The following is a 24,930-nucleotide window of genomic DNA, read 5'->3' as shown; positions in this document are numbered from 1 at the left end:
GTGTATCAGAACTTCTATTATCAATATATTTACATGAAGATAAGGCTATGTCATCTGCTTTCCTTCCTTCCTGGAGGGAAAGATATCACAGGAAAGCCACTTCCCAACCTAAACACACACACACACACACACACACAGGTGTGTGTGTGTGTGTATATATATATATACATACACACAGCATAATTATATATATATATAATATATATATAATACATATATATATATATTCATCAACAGCATAATACATAATCAAACTGCATTTTCAAACATTGTGGGAGTATTCAGACAATAGAAATGAAAATATTTTGCATGCAATCACACAGCAAAGTTTCTTAGAAACTTTTGAACAATGAAGATACAGAAGGTAATCTATATTCTTAATTTTTTAGAGATTTATTTATTTATGTGAAAGGGAGAGTGAGCATGAGTGGGAGCGGCAGAAGGAGAAAGAATCTCAAGCAGATTCCACGCTGAGCATGGAGATCAATGTGAGGCTCGATCTCACACACTGAGATCAGGACCTGAGCCAAACCCCAAAGTTGGAGGCTTAACTGACTACACCACCCATGTGCCCCGATAACCTATATTATTATTAAATTTATATTAAGTTCCCAAACAGAGGAAACAAAACTATAAAGAAGAGCAAGGAAATGGATATCACAAATGTTGGGATTATGGATACTTCTGAAAAGGAAAGTGTGACACATGAATGGAGGTGGGGCCACGATGCCTACTGGGGACTGGCCACAGTCTACCTCATGATGGGTGATGCTCTATAAGGTGTGGTTTAGACTTATTTTTATCCTGCACATACATGTTTTTGCATTTTCTATGGATATGGTCTCACATTAAGACAGAACAAAACTAGAAACAAGCAAAATTAAAAAAAATAATAATAAGGAAAAGTGTAAGAGGGTGATGCTTTCTCCCCACTTTCTCCACCAAAAATCTTTCTTAATTAGCACTGTTAATATGGCTACCACACTGCCTCAGTGCTCTGCATCTCAGGAACTTTACATTCTTTTTAAGAGAACTTTTTTAAAGGGTAAAATGCTTTCCATAAATATGCCTTGTGCTTTTCCAGTTTTTTAAAAAAATTATATTTTATGTCTTGTGATACTTGTAGCAAGCAAGTAAGCTCCTAATGTGAAATGGTGCTAGTATCTGCCAATAGTGAGAAACCTACTCAGGTTACAGAGTTAGACATGACATTACCTTTGACGACAATCCAGGAGTTCATTGTCCTCTTCAGCTGAGAGGAAAAAAAAAAATGTCTTTACTCTTCTTAAAAAATCATTTAATACACTGAAATTCAAGGGCAGAGTAAAATATGCCAGTTCAAGTATATCATTAATGTTATAGCCAACCATGGGTTAAGAAATCTATCTTCCCTGATCAGCAGGCTTATGACTCTCTAACAATACCTAAGTTAATCACATTCACTTTACCAACAAGTTTCAAAAAGTCAAATTCTAATTACTTTGGAAAGGCACTTGCCCAGCTCATCACAGCAGTGTCCTCATTTTGCTTTTAAAAATATTTGTCTGAGTCTACAGACTTTCTTCCTTGATAGGAAACAAATTCCAATGACAAGAAACTGTTCCAAATTTCCTCACATACCTAATGGAAGAATAAACTAGAAAAGTACTACTTCAAAAATAATATATTTTTTTCATATTCTCTTATTTTGGGTTGCTGTAACAAATGCCATAGACTGGATGGCTTAACGACAATTTATTTTCATACTTCCAGAGGCTGACACATGCATGATCAAGGTACTGCTGGTTCTGTTCCCTGGGAGGGCTTGCTTCCTGGTTTGCAGACAGATGCCTTCATGCTGTATCTTCTCAAGACAGAGAGATGGTCTCTCTCCTGTCTCTTCTTGTAAAGGCACTAAACCCATTTAGAGGGCCCCACCCTCATGACTTTGTCACCTACCGTACAGGCCCCACCTCCAGATGGGCACTGGGGCTTCAATATAAGGATTTTGAAGGAAATCAACATTGTGTCCACAGTCCATAGTAGTCTCTGTTGTGGTTTCCGAAAATAATTGAAAATTTACGGAACTCAAAATGTACTTTTTTGAAATCAGCTCATACAGATATTTTTCACAATTGAATATGTTTACCTAAATAGGACTCAATTAATATTTTATCTAATGGTGTTAAGAGGAAGAAAATGAGACCTTTCTATAAAAGGCAGTAGTTTTTGGACTGGTTCTTTTTGATAGAAGCATTTTAAAATAACTTTTTGAAAGAATTCAAAATAAATTCCACAGCAGTTCTCAAGATGCCCTTTACATTTTCTATATGTCTTTCAGAGTCTGAAAGATCTGTTTTGGTCATTTCTAAATCATATTTAAAGATAAAATGTTAAACTGATAAGAACAGTTACAACACTTGATCTTAGCCAAAAGGCCGAGAAGCGATCATCTAAGCAAAAGATCAACAAGGAAATAAAGACTTTAAATGACACACTGGACCAAATGGACTTCACAGATATATTCAGAACATTCCATCCCAAAGCAACAGAATACACATTCTTCTCTAGTGTCCATGGAATATTCTCCAGAATAGATCATATCCTAGGTCACAAATCAGGTCTCAACTGGTACCAAAAGATTGGGATCATTCCCTGCATATTTTCGGACCACAATGCTTTGAAACTAGAACTCAATCACAGGAAGAAAGTCAGAAAGAACTCAAATACGCAGAGGCTAAAGAGCATCCTACTAAAGAATGAATGGGTCAACTAGGAAATTAAAGAAGAATTTAAAAAATTCATGGAAACAAATGAAAATGAAAACACAACTGTTCAAAATCTTTGGGATGCAGCAAAGGCAGTCCTAAGAGGAAAGTATATAGCAATACAAGCCTTTCTCAAGAAACAAGAAAGGTCTCAAATACACAACCTAACCCTATACCTAAAGGAGCTGGAGAAAGAACAGCAAATAAAGCCTAAACCCAGCAGAAGAAGAGAAATAATAACGATCAGAACAGAAATCAATGAAATAGAAACCAAAAGAACAGTAGAACAGATCAACAAAACTAGGAGCTGGTTCTTTGAAAGACTTAATAAGATTGATAAACCCCTGGCCAGACTTATCAAAAAGAAATGACCCAAATAAATAAAATCATGAATGAAAGAGGAGAGATCACAACCAACACCAAAGAAACACAAACAATTATAAGAACATATTGTGAGCAACTATATGCCAGCAAATTAGATAATCTGGAAGAAATGGATGCATTCCTAGAGATGTATCAACTACCAAAACTGAACCAGGAAGAAATAGAAAACCTGAACAGACCTATAACCACTAAGGAAATTGAAGCAGTCATCAAAAATCTCCCAACAAACAAGAGCCCAGGGCCAGATGGCTTCCCAGGGGAATTCTACCAAACATTTAAAGAAGAATTAATACCTATTCTTCTGAAACTGTTCCAAAAAATTGAAATGGAAGAACAACTTCCAAACTTATTTTATGAGGCCAGCATTACCTTGATCCCAAAACCAGACAAAGACCTCATCAAAAAGGAGAATTACAGACCAATATCCCTGATGAACATGGATGCAAAAATTCTCACCAAAATATTAGTCAATAGGATCCAATAGTACATTAAAAGGATTATTCACCACAACAAAGTGGGATTTATTCCTGGGCTGCAAGGGTGGTTCAACATCTGCAAATCAATCTATGTGATACAATACGTTAATAAAAGAAAGAACAAGAACCATATGATCCTCTCAATAGATGCAGAAAAAGCATTTGACAAAGTACAGCATCCTTTCTTTATCAAAACTCTTCAGAGTATAGGGATAGGGGGTACATAGCTCAATATCATAAAAGCCATCTACAAAAAACACACAGTGAATATCATTCTCAATGGAGAAAAACTGAGAGCTTTTCCCCTAAGGTCAGGAACACAGCAGGAATGTCCACTATCACCACTGCTAGTCAACATAGTACTACAAGTCCTAGCCACAGCAATCAGGCAACAAAAAGAAATAAAAGGCATCCAAATCAGCAAAGAAGAAGTCAAACTCTCACTCTTTGCAGATAATATGATACTGTATGTGAAAAACCCAAAAGACTCCACACCAAAACTACTAGAACTCATACAGGAATTCAGTAAAGTGCAGGATATAAAATCAATGCACAGAAATCAGTGGCATTTCCATACACCAACAACAAGACAGAAGAAAGAGAAATTAAGGAGTCAATCCCATTTACAATTGCATCCAAAACCATAAAATACCTAGGAATAAATCTAACCAAAGAGGCAAAGAATCTGTACTCAGAAAACTATAAAATACTCATGAAAGAAATTGAGGAAGACACAAAGAAATGGAAAAACGTTCCATGCTCATGGATTGGAAGAACAAATATTGTGAAGATGTCAAAGCTACCTAGAGCAATCTACACATTCAATGCAATCCCTATCAAAATACCATCCACTTTTTCCAAAGAAATGGAACGAATAATCCTAAAATTTGTATGGAACCAGAAAAGACCCCGCATAGCCAAAGGAATGTTGAAAAAGAAAAGCAAAGCTGGTGGCATCACAATTCCAGACTCCAAGCTCTATTACAAAGCTGTCATCATCAAGACAGTATGGTACTGGCACAAAAACAGACACATAGATCAATGGAACAGAATAGAGAGCCCAGAAATGGACCCTCAACTCTATGGTCAACTAATTTTCAACAAAGCAGGAAAGAATGTCCAATGGAAAAAAGACAGTCTCTTCAACAAATGGTGTTGGGAAAATTGGACAGCCACATGCAGAAGAATGAAACTGGACCATTTCCTTACACCACACACAAAAATAGACTCAAAATGGTTGAAAGACCTCAATGTGAGACAGGAGTCCATCAAAATTCTAGAGGAGAACACAGACAGCAACCTCTTCGACCTCAGCCACAGCAACTTCTTCCTAGAAACATCGCCAAAGGCAAGGGAAGCAAGGGCAAAAATGAACTATTGGGACCTCATCAAGATAAAAAATTTTGTACAGCAAAGGAAAGTCAACAAAACCAAAAGACAACCGACAGAATGGGAGAAGATATTTGCAAATGACATATCAGATAAAGGACTAGTATCCAAAATCTATAAAGAACTTATCAAACTCAACACCCAAAGAACAAATAATCCAATCAAGAAATGGGCAGAAGACATGAACAGACATTTTTCCAAAGAAGACATCCAAATGGCCAACAGACACATGAAAAAGTGCTCAACATCGCTCGGCATCAGGGAAATCCAAATCAAAACCTCAATGAGATACCACCTCACACCAGTCAGAATGGCTAAAATTAACAAGTCAGGAATCAACAGATGTTGGCGAGGATGCAGAGAAAGGGGAACCCTCCTACACCGTTGGTGGGAATGCAAGCTGGTGCAGCCACTCTGGCAAACAGTATGGAGGTTCCTCAAAAAGTTGAAAATAGAGCTACCTTACGACCTAGCAATTGCACTACTGGGTATTTACCCCAAAGATACAAATGTAGTGATCCGAAGGGGTACATGCACCCCAATGTTTATAGCAGCAATGTCCACAATAGCCAAACTATGGAAAGAGCCAAGATGTCCATCAACAGATGAATGGATAAAGAAGATGTGGTATATATATATATACAATGGAATATTATGCAGCCATCAAAAAAAAAAAAAGAAATCTTGCCATTTGCAATGACGTGGATGGAACAAGAGGGTATTATGCTAAGCAAAATAAGTCAATCAGAGAAAGACATGTATCATATGAACTCACTGATATGAGGAATTCTTAATCTCAGGAAACAAACTGAGGGTTGCTGGAGTGGTGGGGGGTGGGAGGGATGGGGTGTCTGGGTGATAGACATGGGGGAGGGTATGTGCTATGCTGAGCGCTGTGAATTGAGTAAGACTGTGGAATCACAGACCTGTACCTCTGAAACAAATAATACATTATATGTTAAAAAAAAAAAAAGAAGAAGAAGATAGTAGGAAGGGAAAAATGAAAGGGAGGAATCGGAGGGGGGAGACGAACCATGAGAGACTATGGACTCTAAGAAACAAACTGAGGGTTCTAGAGGGGAGAGGGTGGGGGGATGGGCCAGCCTGGTGATGGGTATTAAAGAGGGCACGTATTGAATGGAGCACTGGGTGTTATACACAAACAATGAATCATGGAACACTACATCAAAAACTAATGATGTAATGTATGGTGATTAACATAATAATAATAAAAAAAAGGCTATGGATAGCCCACACAATATTGACCATGCAGTGGTGAAACACAGGTCAGAAACTTCTTGCAGTTAAAGTGGATGTTTAATTATATTACATTAGAAGCATCATGGAATCTGTGTTTCTGCTCAATGAAGGATTCCATCTGTCTCAGATTCCATGTGAAAGTTGCTCTTCACATTAAATTTAAAATATACCCTCCCACATATATTTAAATGCAATTTTGACCATTTGTATTAGCAGACAATGATACTTTGTGCAAAAAAGTAATAAAGACATGGATTTTAAAATTTAAAAAAAAGATTAAATGATGTTATGTTATCATAATATTTCTGAGAAAAATCTATATGGTTAAAATATATCTACTTCAAAATACATTAACTTCTAAATAGGCAACGCCTTATTTAGAAATTAGTGGCATTATTAAATTTAAATAAGTTTAAGTCCTTGGAAATTCAAATGCATTTTATAAAAGGAAAGATACTACTAGAATGGAAATCTGAATGGAAAAAAGAGACACAGGCAAACCATAAAAGAGACTCTTAACTATAGAGAACAAACTGAGGGTTGCTGGAGGGGTGGTGGGTGGGGGAATGGACTACATGGGTGATGGGTATTAAGGACGGCACTTGTTGGGATGAGCACTGGGTGTTGTATGTAAGTGATGAATCACTAAATTCTACACCTGAAATTAATATTGCACTATATGTTAACTAACTGGAATTTAAATAAAAACTTAAAAAAGAAAAAAGAATGGACATTAGTTAATGTGAATGTATCCACATTGATTTGTTAATTGTAGCATATGCACCACATTAATGGAAAATGTTAATAATAGGCAAAACTGGGTATGGTGTACATGATAACTCTTTGTACTATCTTCTCAATTTTTCTGTAAATCTAAAATAAAGTCTATTTTTAAAATGCCATTGTGGGTGGTTGCATCCCCACATCAATCAATAAAAAAATCTTTTTATATATGTAATACACATAGGAGTTCAGCCATTGCAGTCTCTTTCATTAGATGCCCACTCACCACATGAGGAGACACACTGTATTTGTCCCATGCTGAAATAGATGGTATCTGGAATATAGAAAGAACTTAAATAGATTCGGAGCTGTGGGTATGCCTTCCAAGAGTATTTGGCCTAGGGTTGCAAAGAGGAAAATTAAAAATCCTACCCCATCCCCCCAAATAAAGAGGTAGCTATGCACTTCTCAGAGTCATTTTGTGAATTAAAATAACTAACCATAAGAGACTCTTAATCTCAGGAAACAAACTGAGGGTTGCTGGAGTGGAGGGGGGTGGGAGGGATGGGGTGGTTGTGTGATGGACATTGGGGAGGTTATGTGCTATGGTGAGTGCTGTGAATTGTGTAAGACTGATGAATCACAGACCTCTACCCCTGAAACAAATAATACATTATATGTTAATTTAAAAAAATAAATGGAAAAAAATGTTTAAATATATTGCATAGAGCTGTAAAAAAACTTACCTTTTAGAGGATTACAAAATCTTGGTTGTGGATATTAATATCTAGATTCATGAATATCATAACATAAAAAATTTGCTGTGACTTTGAATCTGTCAGTTGTTTACCCAAAATAATACTGTGACATAATGATTTATAAGAAATACATATTTTTCAGATATGTTTGGTCTTTATCCACAGTTCTTGAAAATGCTTCAGAGCCATAAAAGTGAATGGTGTCTTGTTAGTAATGAAAGTGTCCTTTAAACCACACCCAAGGTCAGGGACTGGTTGCCAGGAGGACCAACCATGTAATTAAAGGGTTGGAACATTCAGTCCCTCCTTAACCTCTGGGGTAGGGAGACGGGCTGGTGGAGGTTTAATCAACCAATGGCCAATCATGACTATGTAATGAAGTCTCCATAAAAACCCTAGAGGACCACTTTTTGGTCCTTCTTGGAGAGTTTCCATGCTTGGGAAACCAGAGTGCTCCCACATGCTACCAAGTCAGGACCCAAGCTCCATGAGAACAGAAGCTCCTTTGTTTGTGACATTGCCCTATGTATCTCTTCATCTGCCTGTTGATTCATGTCCTTTATCATATCCTTTAATAAACTGATAAACCTACATAAGTGTTTCCCTGAGTTCTGTGAGCTGTTATAACAAATTAATGGTACCCAAGGAGGAGGTTGTTGGAACAGCCAATCTGTAGCTGCTCATTAAGAAGCACAGGTAATAGCCTGAGGCTTGTGACTGGAATCTGAAGTGGCAGGGTAGGGGGCAGTCTTGTAGGACTGAACCCTTAACCTGTGGAACTAATGCCATCTCCAGGTAGATAATGTCAGAATTGAGTTGAATTTTTGGACACCCTGCTGGTGTCCAAGAATTTCTTTCTGTTGTGTGTGGGGAGAGCCCACCTCCTGGCCACATGGAGTTGGGTGCAAGAACTCTAAAAGAAATACTATGGCAGATATTAACAAAAGATATAATTAGGTAAAGTTACTATGCAAAATATCTTATTTTACCTAAATTTATAGTCATGAACATCAGCTAACAGGTGTTGCTTTGATGTTTTAATGAACGCTATCATAGAGATTTTTAGCATTTTATAGTTGCTTTTTATTTGTAAGCAAGTATCTTATGCATATTAGCTCTAGCATTTGATTTTTTAAATTATATTAAGTCATGAATCCATAATAAATAACTATAACAGGAAATATATTGTTTTAATTGATATCTGTAGGAAGACAATACTACTTTTAGTAGAACAAGCACTTTTTGATAAAAATAAACAGACTTGCCCAAACATTATATAAGTGGGAAACAAATTAATAAAAATGTAGTATTTCCTAAAAGTGGGCTTCAAGGAACAGAGTTTCAGGGCACTGAATCAGAAAGAAGAATTTAGAGAAAGAGAGTTTGCATAGAGAGAGAGGGGAACGAGAAAGGTCATTGTAGGAAATGAATACCATCCCAATCCCTATGAGACATTTCTTGTGTCAAAGAGCAGCAGAGATATTTCTAGGTAGAAATTCCAATTTTGAATTGTGTCCTTTGCTAAGCTGTGCAGAACTATGACTGGGTAAACCCACACTTGCAATAAAACCTGTTACACACAACAGCTGTGTGTTAGAAACATGCTTTTTTAGGTGTTTGATAATGGATGGAACTGGAGGGTATTATGCTGAGCGAAATAAGTCAATCAGAGAAAGACATGTATCATATGAACTCACTGATATGAGGAATTCTTAATCTCAGGAAACAAACTGAGGGCTGCTGGAGTGGTGGGGGGTGGGAGGGATGGAGTGGCTGGGTGATAGACATTGAGAAGGGTATGTGCTATGGTGAGTGCTGTGAATTGTGTAAGACTGTTGAATCACAGACGTGTACCTCTGAAACAAATAATACATTATATGTTAAAAAAAAAAGAAGAAGAAGATAGCAGGAGGGGAAGAGTGAAGGGGGGAATCGGAGGGGGAGACGAACCATGAGAGATGATGGACTCTGAAAAACAAACTGAGGGTTCTAGAGGGGAGGGGGGTGGGGAGATGGGTTAGCCTGGTGATGGGTATTAAAGAGGGCACGTTCTGCATGGAGCACTGGGTGTTATGCACAAACAATGAATCATGGAGCACTACATCAAAAACTAATGATGTAATGGATGGTGATTAACATAATAATAATAAAAATAAATAAATAAATAAAAAAGAGGTGGTGGCTTTACCACAGGAATAGGACAGCAGCTGTAGTACCAGAGAAGAATTAGAATCCACAAGACAGTAGACAAATAAGCTGTGGGATGGATTTTGATGGAAGCAGATGTGAAGCAAATTCTCTTCCAAGTGTTTCCAGACTGATTGGAAAATCTACAAGCTGAAATAGGGGTTCATGGAGTAGTAAGGATAGAGAATGTGTCCGTTTGACTTCCCAGGTTTGTGAGTTCCTGGAAATTGTAATGTAGTTATTGAAGAAAAGGATGCCACAAGTAACTGATGGGTTAAAAGCATGAGAGAAATGTGGTAAAGGCAACCTTCGATTATATAGACCTTCACAGGACAAATAACTTTACATGATCCAGCATGTGACCTTCATTAAGAAGTGTGTTTATGGGGCACCTGGGTGGCTCAGTCGTTAAGCGTCTGCCTTTGGCTCAGGTCATGGTCCCAGGGTCCTGGGATCGAGCCCCGCATCGGGCTCCCTGCTCAGCGGGAAGCCTGCTTCTCCCTCTCCCACTCCCCCTGCTTGTGTTCCCTCTTTCGCTCTCTCTCTCTCTGTCAAATAAATAAATAAAATCTTTAAAAAAAAAAAAAGTGTGTTTACACTCACCATTGTTCTATTTATGGAAATTTAGAGCTTCCAAACATTTATTTTCTCAAACTTCTTTCTCGCACTTTCTTGAAAGAGAAAAAACTAGTATTTATAATGATTTATCATGAAGTCACTAAGAACTAAGAACTAGGCACTGTTATTCCTTCCATATTTATTATCTTTTTTTCAATTTTAGGTATATTTTATTTATTGACTCTGAAATTCCCGTATTCACATGTTCCTGCTAAGTCTCATTTATGTTTTTCAATACAATCTTAGAAAACTTAGAGTAAATTATAGAAAGAATTATAATATGTGCATAATATAATATATAGGCAATTCATATGCAATAATGAATCTATAGCTATTGAAAGAAGTAGGTTTGATACCAGATAATTCTATTCCACTAGATTTAGGGATATGGATTCAAAATGCATGCTGCCTGATGTATTATACAATTATACATTTAAATTTCTGTTCTCTACTTTCCATGCAGTTCCTCTAAAGCACAGACAACTATTCTTAAGCAGTTCAGACAAAGACTAAATTGGAATTCTTGCCAGCACTGTGCACATATATTTAACGACATTCCCCTTTCAACACTGGCTTAATATGTTTTAGCTGCCTTATAAATCACTCCAGGAATTTATGTCAAATATAAATAACTCTACTTCCCACATAAGGATTACTGTGTTTAAACAAGTGTACTTTATCCATATAGCAAGGTCGAAAACAAATATGGAAAACAATCTATCAAGCTTATAATAAAAGTTTAGGTAACCAAATGTGAAAATTCTATGAAAAATATGTTATTGCATATTTGCTGGGGGCCTGGGATTAAAGAATGCTCCCATTTTAGGTCCACGTCTTATTAAATAAGTATACTTGAGCCCATTTAACAATAAAATTTGTGACCTCCTTTGCAAGAGGTAAAATCCAATTTCCTTTTCAGTCAACGAAGTATTATACCAAATGTCTTTCTTCCCACTCTGCTGCTCTCCTTTATGACTTGGAGTTCATAAAGCAATTCCCTAGCCCGAGAAGAAAAAAAAACAAGCAAATGGCAGCACTTAAGGAGCCCTAGGCACAACACCTAGAATAATCTGCAATATAACATTTATCAAGCAATAGTAAGTTACAAAACATTTGAGAAATTTGTTTCTGGAGGGAGTTGAGAAAGCTCATTTGAATCCACTTTGTCTCATAAAGGAAACATTGTGTTCATAAAACCACAGGAACATTAGGAAAACAGCTGTTTCCTTTCAAAATAGAGTTGCCACATCAGGTATAAATTTCACCAAGCGTATAGCTTAATCAAGTATCACATATTATGCAAAATACAATGTAGTATGTAATTTCCAAATAGAAAAAAAATCACAACTTTATTTATATTTTCTTATCATGATAAAACCTTTTACAGGCTCACAAAGAAATTTGTGCCATTTCTAAGTTACCGACTTTGAAAGTGAAGTCTCATTTTATCTAATCTTATAAAATCTAAAATAAAATTTCTTTATAGCACAAGAAATATTTATAAATTAAATTTACTTTTGGAAGCTGTAACCTAAGTTCTTTTCTTGTTGTTGTTAATGGTATGATTAATTGGGAGCAAATGAAAAGATGTCAATAAAATAAGCTGACTATAAATACAGCCCCCCCAAAATTACTCTCTCAGAAATGTAGGTAGAAATTTCTGCTATCTACCTGTATAAAGTTTGGGATTAATCATAAGAAAAGCTGCTTATTTTGCTATATAGATCCAATATTAAAAAATTGAAACTATAAATCAATGTCTATGTTTTAATCAGAAACTAAATATATATATAGCATTAAATATTAAATTGATTTCATGTGCCATTTGTTATAATCACTTAGCAAATTACTAAGCATTTAATGATTTGGGAATGATTCTGTTAACAAACAGCAGTTAACTTAATGCTGCGCTAGGTTATTATTTGGAAAATCCACAGTACATTAACAATAGTTCAGTCGTCAGTTATTGAAAAGTGAGGTGTGTTGGGTGACATGTTACTCAGCCCTAATTTAGATAGAACAATAAGGTTTATATTACATACATCAGAAAACAGTTGCTTGCATATAATTGTTTGGGTTAAAAAGAAAAATAAAAAAATACAAGAAATCAAAAAGAATATTCAATAGGTATAATGTTGTTACTAGGGCTTTGTCATTCTTCAACAATGCAGCAAAATATATAGTGGACAATTATGTAAAAAATAAGTCATTTATTTTTTAAAATTTTTATTTAAATTCAATTTAGCTAACACATAGTGTATTATTAGTTTCACAGGTAGAATTTAGTGATTCATCAGTTGCATATAACATCCAGTGGTCATTACATCAAGTACCCTCCTTAATGCCCATCACCCAATTACTCCATCTCCCCCACTCTCCTCCTCATTAATATAGTTTTATTATTTAAATGATTCTCAAAACTTGTTATTATTACTCCAAAATCATATTCTAAATGGGATAGAGTGATACAATTCACATTTGCAACAGATTTATGTAGCATATAAACAGAGGGTTCACTCTAAAATTACCCACTACGATATTTATACTAAATAAGCAGTTTACTATAAAGGAAACATTTATTTCACTTTAGTTTTTATTTTTTTTATTTTATAAATTGTGTAAATGATACTATTCACATTACCTGTGAATATAATTAGTGAACAGTTTTAGTAGGCTTGTACATGAATAATATCTGTTGTTACTGTTTACATCAGTAGTTGTATGATCTTGACTTTATTCCAGGCTTTTAGACACATAATCTTGCTGTCATCTTTTAATGGGCTACGTTCTCAGGAGAAAAAAAAAATGAGAATGTTTAGTCATCATTCACTTACTAACTTATTAAATAACAGATTTTGTGTTCAAAAATATTTATTAGGTACACACCACGTGCTGGACATTATATAGGGCTTGATGGATATGAAGAATTATTCTGAGTTTGGGAGCTCATAACAATGTAGAACTGTAAGACTTTTTGCGTCTCCAACATCATAAATCCTTCCAGTTCCTAAAAACAATCCAGCATTCTTCAACTAACTACATATTGAAGTTGAATGCATACCGGGCATCAGGTTTTATGTTATGCATGAAAAAGAAGCAGAAGAAATAATAAAAATCAGGCTTTCTGTCTACTGGTATCTGTCAGGGTACACCAGAGAAACAGAACCAATAGGATGTATAGATCTACCCTTAAAGAGATTTATTTTAAGGAAGTGTCTCACACCCAGTTCTGGGGGTAGCAAGTCTGAAATCTTGGAGCAGACCCTCACGTTGGAATCCCAGACAGGATTTGAGGTAGCTTTGAGTCAGAAATATGGCAGGTTGGAAACTCTGGCAGAATTTCTATGCTGCGGTCTTGAGGCAAAATGTTTTCTTGGTCTGTGAAACCTCAGTGTTTCAACTATTGAATGCTCTTAAGAGCAAACACTGAGGGTGTTATGCTAAGCAAAATAAATCAGTCAGAGAAAGACATGTGTCATATGACCTCACTGATATGAGGAATTCTTAATCTCAGGAAACAAACTGAGGGTTGCTGGAGTGGGGGGTAGGGTGGGAGGGATGGGGTGGCTGGGTGATAGACACTGGGGAGGGTAGGTGCTATGGTGAGCGCTGTGAATTGTACAAGACTGTTGAATCACAGATCTGTACCTTTGAAACAAATAATGCAATATATGTTAAGAAAAAAAAAAAAGAAGAAGATAGCAGGAGGGGAAGAATGAAAGGCGGGAAATCGGAGGGGGAGACGAACCATGAGAGACGATGGACTCTGAAAAACAAACAGGGTTCTAGAGGGGAGGGGGGTGGGAGGATGGGTTAGCCTGCTGATGGGTATCAAAGAGGGCACGTTCTGCATGGAGCACTGGGCGTTATGCACAAACAATGAATCATGGAACACTACAGCAAAAACTAATGATGTAATGTATGGTGATTAACATAACAATAAAAAATACTTTAACTCATTCAAACTAAAAAAAAACAAAAAAAAGAGCATTCAACTAGTTGGATGAGGCTCACCCACATTATCAAAGGAAATTTCCTTTCCTTAAAAATCAACTGATTGGGCGCCTGGGTGGCTCAGTTGGTTAAGCGACTGCCTTCGGCTCAGGTCATGATCCTGGAGTCCCTGGATCGAGTCCCGCATCGGGCTCCCTGCTCGGCAGGGAGTCTGCTTCTCCCTCTGACCCTCCCCCCTCTCATGTGCTTGCTCTCTCTCATTCTCTCTCTCAAATAAATAAATAAAAAATCTTTAAAAAAAAAAAAAAAAAATCAACTGATTGTGGATACTAATCACAACAACAAAATACCTTCACATTGACATCTATACTAGTGGTTGACCAAACAACTGAGCGCCATAGTCTAGCCAGGTCGACACATAAAATGAATCACCACTCCGTTCCCATAAAACCTATGTATTATTTTCCTAGTAGGCAAAAACTAACAAAAAATACATTGACAAATTATATATATATATATATATATATATATATATATATACACACACACACACAGATGTATATTACATATTATAATCTAACATATTGTATATACCATATGTGACTCTATGAAATGTTCAGAGCTGATCCTCCTTCAAAAACTAGAAAAAGTCCATTTATGGAAATTTATATTTAATAAAATATATATCTTCTCTCCATACCTCGTCTCTGAACTTCAAACTTTGTTTACCTGTGCACTTGATAACTCTGCTTGAATATCTAACTGGCATCTTTTAATCTTGGCGAACTCAACACCAAATTCCTGATCTTTGCCTCCAGTCCAGCTCCCTTCCACCATCTTCTTTATCCCAGTTTATGGCAACCACATGCTTCTAGTTACTCAAGCCATGCCTTAGATACATTCTTAAACCCTTTTCTTTAATTTTCTGAGTGAGCAGCAAATAAAACCGCCATTATTTTTCTGATCTCAACTCCTACCCTTTGCCTAATTTACTTCACCATAGCCATTTGCTGAACTCAAAACACTGGGTCGTTTGCCTCCGAGAATTGGCATTTCCTGGAATGATCTGTCCCAGATCTAAATGGCTTACTACCTAACATCTTTCAATCTTTCTTTAAACATCACCTTCTCTCTGAGGATTTCTCTGGTTACCCATTTACATGTAATCCCATTGACCCACTCCTAGAATTTTGGGTTTGTTTTTCTTTATAACACTTATCACCTTGTGACATTTTATATATTTTACTATTTTTTTTTATTATGTTCCATTGTCTTCTTAGTAGAATGTAAGATGAATGAAGGTATCGACCATGGGCTTTTCATTGCTTATGTGTCTTCCTTACCTAGAAAAGTACCCAGTTCAATTGAAGTTTTCTTTAAAATTGATATTTGACTTTTTATAGCCCCCTTTCATTAAAGTCCCTATAATCTTGCAATCCATTGTCTATAAAAAAAAAAAAAATTGGGAAATTGGTAATGTGTGCTACTTATGAGGTATAATGTGAGGCACAGAAAGAGATCCTGAAATGATAAACCATCATTGGCATTTTTAGGAATAAGTTAGCTATAAATTGCAATCTGACAAAGTTATTTTCATTTTGCATGTCAGTAATTGCCTTTGCTTCTGCATTGAAGTTTCATTATTGAGTTCAATATTTACCAAACAATGTATATTGAAACTTGCTTGAAGTTTATCTCCGTGGCTAGATCTGTAAAAGGCTACAGGATAATAGGGGCTAACAACACTAGCTTCTACTGTGAATAAATGAGTGCACGGTGCTTATATTTTTGTTGAAGTATCATTAGATGTTCCTTTATTTTTGAAGCGAAATTGAGCAAGTATAAAGTAGAATTTCAAAAACAAGTCAAAATCTAAACTAGATGATCTAGAGGTAACATCCCTACTTTTGAAGTGGTGGAAATTCTGTTTTTGATGTGATCCAGTGCTTTAAAAAAAAAAAAAAGGCACACATTTTAATTACAAATTAAATTAATTCTTTCTGGAATTTGTCAGTGCCAAAATACAAATGGTCATGTATTTAGAAATATATACATGTAAATTAATGACTGGAATTAATGACTTTAATAATTTTAGAGGCAGCAATTTAGAAATAGTGGTTGAAAATATTTCATTATAGACTGCCAATATTCTTTTATCAAATGTAACTGATTCACAATGTCCAAATATTAAAATTCCTAGTATTCCAGAAGAGAAAAAAAACTTTACATTTCTTTAGTGATTAGATACTACTTATATAAATGTCAAACTCACCAAGACATGAGACATATATAAGACAATTTACCCTCAATATACAGTAATAACCTCATCTTTAAAAAAAACTATTAATGATTTTCAATATAGAGCTTTGATTGAACAAAATACTTAAGAAGTTTTTTGGTAGAGACCAACAGGCGCCATTCCAAACAGAAAGTAAATGTAGCATCGAATCACTCTCTCTGCTCATCTGACCCCTTCCTCTCCTCTGCATTGAAATCAGCTACTTTTAGAAGAAAAATGATTAAGCCAAAATCTCCCTGTTTCCCAGGAACAGTGAAAGCCATGCACGCTTCTGGCTCTGCATGGGAACACTGAGAAGGCAGGGACTCAAACTTTTATGTATCTATTGCATCCGGGCTCCTTGGTCACCCTCCCACCAGGTCTCAGGAAAAAGAGAGTGTTGGGAACAGGAGCAGCTGAAGATATTGAGGACCACAGGGCAAAGCTGGGGTGGTCTCTGTAAAAGCAGAGAGAAAGTGGCCAAAAGTTAAGACAATTTTAGTTTTCTTCCCACCTCTTGCCTCCACCCCTGCCAGGCCTCCCCCTACCCTTTACTCCTCAAATTCCCAAGCAATGAATAGCACGTTGCCATAGCCCAAACTTACACATATGTTAAGCTATCTGGTCTATGTTTTGCAGGGATAAAGTGCTCAAATTTAATGAATGGGGATTCACAATGTGAAGAGAAGTTGAAGTGGTCTTGTGGAGCCCGGAAGCATATTGAAAGTACTTTTGTTGTATATTACATTGAATGTAATAGGAACTGTTAGTGTTGTTGATACATTTGCCCTTCCCATCTGTTAAGCATAAGAGGGAATTCTCCCAATTCAGGGACAGCCACTTGTAGGCATATAGAGAAGTGACCTCTGTTTCCCCCAGGCTGGTGAAGCAGAAGCAACATAGAATCTCAGGAGGAGAAAGAGGAATCACAACTTTGAAGATGGAATTGCCGTGGAAACTCAGAGAAGCCATTCCCCAATAGAATAGTGCCACCTGCCTGATGAAGCTCCCAAAAACGCCACTTAAAAACAAACCAAAAAAGCAGTTATTAACCTGCTTTAGGAATCTGACCCCCTGACTCATTGAGCCCATTTAGTAGTGAGTCAATTCGATTCAATAACTAACGAAGGAAGGGACTAATAGTCCTCGTGGAAAATGGTAATTCTACGTTCAAGAGCATAGACAACCTGGATCTAGCATCATCTCAATTTTACGTGAAAAAGTGACAGTTTGATCTTTAGGAAAGCTTGATCCCTCAATCAATTTTCTGAGGCAAAACCATTAGCTCCATGAGGCCCTTGATTTACAGAGTTTCTCCTAAATGCCTGGTCTTGGTTTACTAATGGGGTGTGACCATAAATGCTGCTGTCGTCGTGTGGGTGGTAGCAACTATCCAGCCTCAAGGAGAACTCTGGAATGCGACTGTACTAAGAGCCAGTCAGCACAATGGGATAGATTAAGTCATTCCCTTTGCCTTACTCCTCAAGACCTGGCAGGTTGTATTACTAACACTCGGGCTGTATCAATGTCACAGACATCTGGTCTTCCACACGGAAGTCTACAGACCATCAGTTTCAAATAACCGTCTCTGGGATTACAACCAGCACCATAGACTGAGAAGTCCAGATCAGTCACATGGATGCTTATATGTGGATACAGGTAAAACCAACTGGAACCAACATGCTGATTGTGTCTGTCACACTTGACATGGCCTCATGTACCCCTCACAGACCAATCACAAAGTAAAGGACTCTCTCTTTCTGATGCAAGGCCACCTTGTGCCAAGCTTGTGAGTTCTGCAAAAAGTTGGCTCATTTTCCTTGTGATGAAAGAGGCCACATCACACGGAGCATTGTGTCCACCTCCTCCTGTCAAATCGACTATATCAGATCAAATCAAGCTTAATGACAAATCCCAAAGTGTAATAACCTGTGCCCCTTTGGGTTCTGTGTTTGTATAATACAGCGAGTGAGCCATGGACTGCTTCCACTGGAGATAGGAGTTACTAGTTGGCCTATTTTTTGTGATTACTGGCATTACCCCAAAGACCAGCAGGTCTCTAAATACTCTTTCTTGGGTCATAATAAATATAGAATGGCCTCAGACTTGATTGACTAAAAACCCTACTGGTGCCCCGGCAACTTATTACAGTGACTGAGACCCTGGAGGCCAGGAAGGGTTGTGTTTGAGATCAATGTTCCTGCTTGCAATCCTTCAGCCTTAATTTACTTCAGTATGAGACCACTTGGCCCCAGCCTCTGTGTACTCCTCAAAACTGAGAAGGTGACACATTATAATTACTCTTCCTATATTGCTAATATGTGTAAGTATAATTGTCTTTGTGTGTGTGTGTTATCTTTTTATTTAGATGCTTGAAGGGTTCTCGGTCTCTGAATTTCAACAATTCACAGTATTTATATAGCTTTCGAGTATTTCCTCCTGTCTTAGCTACTCCTTTCATCGCCAAATTCAGGTGTCTAAGTTTTCTTCTATAAAATGTGTGATTGCTTTTCAGTCCTATCTGTCTGGCCTCTTCTTGTGGAATGTCTTATTCCATTCTGTGCACTTATAATTACTTATTTTATTATTTCCTTCTTTGTCCTACACTTCATCTAAGGGGAGCAGAACTCGGAGCTTGAACTAAGTGCCACTAACATTTCTGCAATATTAATTTGTCTCTAGTGCTTTAGGCCCAGATTTAAATTCTACTATTGCCTTCTGATTTTCCTAACATATAATGTACTTGTAGGATTTTTGAGACGTTTAAATAATTAATATATCCAAAAGATTTTCGTGTAGTTATTATAACTTTCATCAGTAATAGACACCCTTTAATTTCTACTTCATATTAGAAATTCTTCCCATTTGTATATCTTTCATCTCAATAAATGAATTCATAATTTCAATTTTCTTCTCTTGTTTTTGCAATACACATTCACTTGATTTTTATAATAAGGTGAAAGCAAAGGCTTTGAAAGTTCTATCCATCATTCTTTAAAGTAGAGTCTTTCTCTGCAATGAAAATCCTGGCTACACTTGACTTTATTCTAGTACTCTTTTTTTTTTTCATGGCCTGAAATCAAGGTATTTCTCATTCTAGAATCAAGGGGAAACACCTCAAGTGTGGTATTTGTTTATGAACAATATTTGTGGTATCATGTTCAATACCCACAGAGTACAGATATTTCTCAGTTAGGATTCGGATTAGACACGCTCTTTCTGGGAAAACCTCACTGATCCACTTAAACTGAGATATGTGCCCTGAATGTGCTTCTGAACCTGTGTATTTGCAGTACCTGAGCCTTCCTGAGAGTTGACTGTAATTGATTACTATCATCCTATAATATGAATTATGCTATGATGCAGGAACGGGGCCTCTTTTTTTCAACATTCTATCTCTCATGCTTAGTCCATTAACTGGAGTGCTGTGATCACTCAGTACATACTGTGAATATGAGTGGAACTGACTTGAATTAAATGAGATTTGTTTGGGGGGCCTGGGTGACTCAGTTGGTTAAGCCTCTGCCTTCGGCCCAGGTCATGATCTCAGGTTCCTGGGACCAAGCCCTGCACTGGGCTCCCTGCTCAGCTGGGAGTCTGCTTCTCCCTCTCCCTATGCCCCTCTCCACCCCCATGCTTACTCTCTCTCGCTCTCAAATGAATAAATAAAATATTTTTCAAAAAATGAGATTTGTTTGATGTGGCAGTTAAGAAAATCTTGGATAAGGGGAATCTGAGAAGAGAATTTTATTTCTGTTCATCGTCTAAGTGTGTTTGGTAAGAGTGGTTAAATGAGGACCAGATTCCTCTCAGAAGTTCTATTCAACCTGACCTTTAGTCAGGGAAAATAAACTCCAAAGTGTATGTTCCTACCTGCCTTCAGAGTGACCTTACCTTCAGCCACTTGCACTTCATTGTTGCACATAATGGGTTACTTAGAATATGAGGAATTTCGTTACCATTGTTTTTGCTTAACTCCTCCCCCCTGCCTCCACCAAAGTAGCTAGCACAACCCAAATCTTTCCATATCATGCATCTTTTCACATATATCCAGTACAACTAATTTTATGAATGCATAGACTTCTTGACATTTTCTATTTTACAAAAATTATAATAAGTACTTATATTATGTGCACATTTCCATACCTTGCTTTCTTTAGTTAAAAAACATTGCGTTTGTAAATTCTATCCCTTTTCACTCTTTCAAACTGGTCAGGTTTTGTTTTTGTTTTTGTTTTTGTTTTTCCTGTGCACATTTTTCTTGAAGACTTTGCTAAATAAAGCCAATAGGAATTAACTTATACTGTTAATATCCCACTCCCCACTTTGTCCCTAAAGCTACAAGGCAATAGAGAGGGACAATAAATATTAACAAAATGTACTATGGCTTACCCCCACCGTAAATATTCCTATTCTGTCCTTGAGATCTTTTGGCCAATTTTAATATCATAGTCCTTGTTATTCTAAATTTGTTGGCCAGTAAGACAAATTTTTTTTCACCATATTTTGTTCTAAAGTATTTTGGGCAATTTTCCAATTGATGTCCATATGAAATAGAAATTATTCACTAATTTAAAATTTGAGATGCTGGGTAGAATAGATTAAATATATTTACTACTACTACTAATTCATATACTGATTATTGAATATTTTATGTACATTAAATCTCCCCTTCCAAAATTGTAGTATAGGTTTTTACTTGTTTAGGTTTTCTGTTAAGAGTTAAGAGAAAATCTATTGCCTTTTTTAAGTCTAGTAGATTTACTATGGAATTTAACTCTATTTTAGAGATTCTTTGTCATTTTGTAATGAAATAATTTATACATACATATATATAAATTATACATATGACATGTAAAGGAAAGACACAGACAGAGGAAGAGAGACAGAGATTTATTGTAAATAATTGGTTCATGAGATGGTGGGTGCTGGCAAGTCTGAAATTTATACAACAGACCAGTCGGCTGGAAACCCAGGCAGGAATTCTATGGCAATTTTGAGGCAGAGTTATTTCTTTGGAATTGGCTTTACACTTAAAACCTACAACTGATTGGATGAGGCCAGTCACATTATGGAAAGTAATCTGCTTTACTTAAAGTCAACTAATAGTAAATGTTCATCACATCTACAAATATCTTCACAGTAAATCTGGCTAGTGTTGACCAAATAACCATACCCGCATCAAGTTAACACACAAAAAAATAACCATCACAGTAAGGAAATAAATGTGGTTGTTGGAAGCCATTGAAATTTGAAGTGAGTTTTAATAAAGCATTATTTTGCAAGAGGAGCCTAATACTGATGTTTAGAATTACGTAATATGTTTCTTCTGTCTCCATGCTACTTAACACTATTATTAAGAGTGATGCTTGGGCTTTCCCAAGCTCCCTTTAAGCAAATATTAATAGATCACGATTGTTTTTAACATATAATATATTGTTTGTTTCAGAGGTACAGGTCTTTGATTCAACAGCCTTACACAATTCACAACGCCCACCATAGCACATACCCTCCCCAATGTCTATCACCCAGCCACCTCATCCCTCCCACTCCCCCTAGATCACAATTTTTTAAAAACAATTTAATGATACAATTTGATGATATAATCTTATTTTGATGATTTTTCTAATATTGACTTTATCCTTCCATTTAAAAAAATTAGATTGTGATTATTCTGGCACTCAACCTACCTATGGTAGTAATTTATTTAAAATTTGAATGTAAGATACGTTGAAAGATTATTCTATTTTTCAGAATTATTCTCCTCCTTCCTATACCTATAAAAGGATGTTGCCCGGCCCTTGTCCTGTGAATTTCAGTGCCTCCAGATAAGTGATGTCAGGCCTGGCCATGTGGTTTGTTTGGCCAATAACATTTGAGTGGAAAACTGCAAGTAAATGATTTAAATGTGGTCATTGCTTCTCCCTGGGCCATGAAAATGGCCCTCCCCACACAGTTACTGATATCTCAGTCTGAGTCCCCAGGCACAGTCCAATAGCCTGGAGAAGAACCATCATCAATGCAGTTCTCGTACAACATAAGCAAGAAAGAAATCTTTGATGTTGTGAGTCACTAAGATTTTAGGCTTATTTGTTATGCAGCAAAGCTGGTTAACACAAGATGAGGATTTACCCCAATTATTTTCAGTCAATTTTGAATATAAAGGCATTTAAAACATTTTCGAGTGAGTGGTCCATCATTTTGCTATTAAGTATACTTCCTTTCATTGACTTTCCTGAAGATTGTAATTTCAGGAGTATTCCCTCAGGAATTAAACATTACTTATGAACATGTTTCTTATATTGAAGTAGTTCCAATTCTTATACCATATTTTTGCAATTTATTTCTAAGTTCATTGAATTTATGGCAATGGTTGTAGCTTTTGAAATATGTACTTAAAAAACTTTACGGTTTCCCTTATAGCCAAGTATATGATTGATTTTGTAAATGTTCCTCAGATACCAATAAAATATACATATTCAGTATTCATAGAATGCAAAATAAGATATTTATTTCTGAGTGGAGTTTATTACAGTATTCAGTTCCTATATGTTCTCACTTATTTATTTCTACTAGACCTTTCTAATTCTGAAAAAGATATATTACATGCCCTAAGTATAATTCTATTTTTATCAAGTTCTCCCTGCATTTCTAATAGATCAGGCTTTATGTTTGGAATGCTAAGTGGTTTGGTGCTTACAATTTTTATGAGGAATGTTTCCTTCAAATGAATTGTCTTTTATCATTACACAAAATGATCTTTTACCTTGTTTAAGAGCTTTTAACCTTAAGAGAAGATTTCATTTCCTCCTGCTTCACATCTAGTTTTCTTAAATAATGTTGTACTATTTATATTTCATTTTTATTTTTCCTTTGCTATATGAATACTCTACATCAACAAATGTTGCATAGCTCTGATAGTGCAAAATTCCAAGTACACTATCACTGCATTAACTATATCATAAAATGTCATCAGTCACTACTTTTTCTTCTCCTTTCATTTTCTCTCCTCTTAAAGTATCTATTTTGAGTCACTTACAGTTATTTAGAGCATTTTCTGAAACATTTTCCTTAGATGATATAACTAACACTAGAGTCCCTAATTTTTCTCTCAACAGATAAATGATAATTTGTCTGCCTATAAGATTCTATGATCCTTTTTCCCCAGTAACTTACTGATATTTTTAAACTTCCAATTTTGATGTATTTTTGAAATATACATTGTTCCGTTGATTTGGAAACTTCAAATTAAAAAAAAATACTTGAAATTAAAAAAAATCATGAGAGATTGTCAGTCTATTCCCTTCCTCCACCAAGACACACACACACACACACACACACACACACACACACAAACACACTCTCAGTGTCCATTCTTTCTTTTTTCCAGGACATATGCCTGCTTAGCTAGTGTCTAGTTTTCTGGCTCTTCCAGTAACTAGGCTGAACGAAATTTCTGTCAGCGGAACGTGGTTGAAAAGTTGTGTACACCCTCCATCTTACATGCTTACAAAGACAATAGTTTCCCGTGAATCTTTCTTTGCTCTTCACCCAAGCTAGAACAGGGATAGGATGGCAGCCATACTGGTGAAGACAACTTCTTTGAGGATGGTGTTAACCACAATATGGCAGAAACCAGCTTCCTGTTTTATCTCAGGAAACAGAATTTCCCTTACAGATTACACTAGTGAGACTTATGTGTAGAAGATGAATAAAACTTCTATGTCAAATAACTTCTCTGCTTTGCTGTGGGATGGGGAGGGGTGGGAAGGGGTGGGATGTCTTCTTCCTGGTGGTTCTGAGTAGGTCTGTGGACTGCTGGGGTTCCCAAAGACATGTTCAGAGTGTTTGTGAGTCCAAACCACTTTTCCAAATAATATTAAGACACCACTTGTCTTAAACAATGGTGTTTAAGAGTGTTGGCATCAAACTGTACAAGTTGTCATTGTACTATTCACTGCTAAGCACTCATAAGAAGAAAAAAAATGGTCAGGTTCAGTTAAGAATGTCCTTGAGGAAACAGTAATAATTAATGCTATCAAACTTTGACCCTTATTTATATGTCTTGTACTATTCTGTGTGAAGACAAGAAATATGCATGAAGCATTTCTACTACATACTGATATAATTGTTACCTCCAGCAAAAACACTTAGAC

At 36.3% G+C, this 24,930-nt stretch overlaps 1 pseudogene; it reads right to left on the bottom strand.

The window, feature by feature from the left end:
- Nucleotides 1–2,316: 2,316 nt before the first annotated feature.
- LOC116639267 lies at nt 2,317–2,429 on the bottom strand (annotated as a pseudogene).
- Nucleotides 2,430–24,930: the final 22,501 nt, after the last annotated feature.

The sequence above is a fragment of the Phoca vitulina genome, unplaced genomic scaffold, assembly GCF_004348235.1.
Source record: "Phoca vitulina isolate PV1807 unplaced genomic scaffold, GSC_HSeal_1.0 scaffold17, whole genome shotgun sequence".
Classification (NCBI taxonomy): Eukaryota; Metazoa; Chordata; class Mammalia; order Carnivora; family Phocidae; genus Phoca; species Phoca vitulina.
Note: the sequence above shows the minus strand (reverse complement) of the source record. Positions and strands in the feature narration are given on the sequence as shown.